This window comes from Octodon degus, unplaced genomic scaffold, assembly GCF_000260255.1.
Source record: "Octodon degus isolate 3935 unplaced genomic scaffold, OctDeg1.0 scaffold00044, whole genome shotgun sequence".
NCBI classification, from domain to species: Eukaryota; Metazoa; Chordata; class Mammalia; order Rodentia; family Octodontidae; genus Octodon; species Octodon degus.
The window spans coordinates 5,917,605-5,918,216 of NW_004524620.1; the positions used below are offsets into that span (position 1 = coordinate 5,917,605).

General features: G+C 36.8%; 1 non-coding gene across 1 annotated transcript; it reads left to right on the plus strand.

The window, feature by feature from the left end:
• Positions 1 to 235: 235 nt before the first annotated feature.
• On the plus strand, positions 236 to 342 carry LOC111816925. Its single transcript, XR_002821231.1, has one exon. It is a non-coding gene; the product is annotated as a U6 spliceosomal RNA (small nuclear RNA).
• Positions 343 to 612: the final 270 nt, after the last annotated feature.

Sequence of the window (612 nt, forward strand, 5' to 3'; positions counted from 1 at the left end):
GATTTCTTCTTAATTTTCTTTTTTGAACACATTTTTTTCGAAATTAAGCCTTTTCTTTCTGATATCTACATTGCCCTAATAATAGAAACATTATTTTAAAAGAAGAAAATTAGTATGGTAATAAAACTCTGGGATAAGATCTCCTACAGATGACCCATAGAAATAACTAAAAATTAAACTCAAATTGTTTTTAGATCTGGTCATTTTGAGAACCCTTGTTTTATTTGAAAATTCAGTGCTTGCTTCAGCAGCACATATACTGACATTGAAATAATATGGAGATTATTCACATAGCCCAACTGCATGAATGACATGTGAAGACATGAAGCATTCCATATTTTCATGAACTGCAGGGGCGTATCGTAAATGGAAGAGATAACCCCGCCCCTGTGACTTGTGGTTAGAGATGTACTGGAAATTAAAATGTGTGGGAAATTAAAATCTTTGCACCTTGGCACTGTACAGTCCTGGGTTGTCCCCATGCCACTGAGGGTGAGAAGAAAAAAGCATCCCGCAGCAACCCCATCATCTCACTGGAGGAAGTTACAGACTACAACAGAAGCAGGTGATGATGTCAATAGAACTTGTAAAGTGACAAATGGGAAGTGAGCA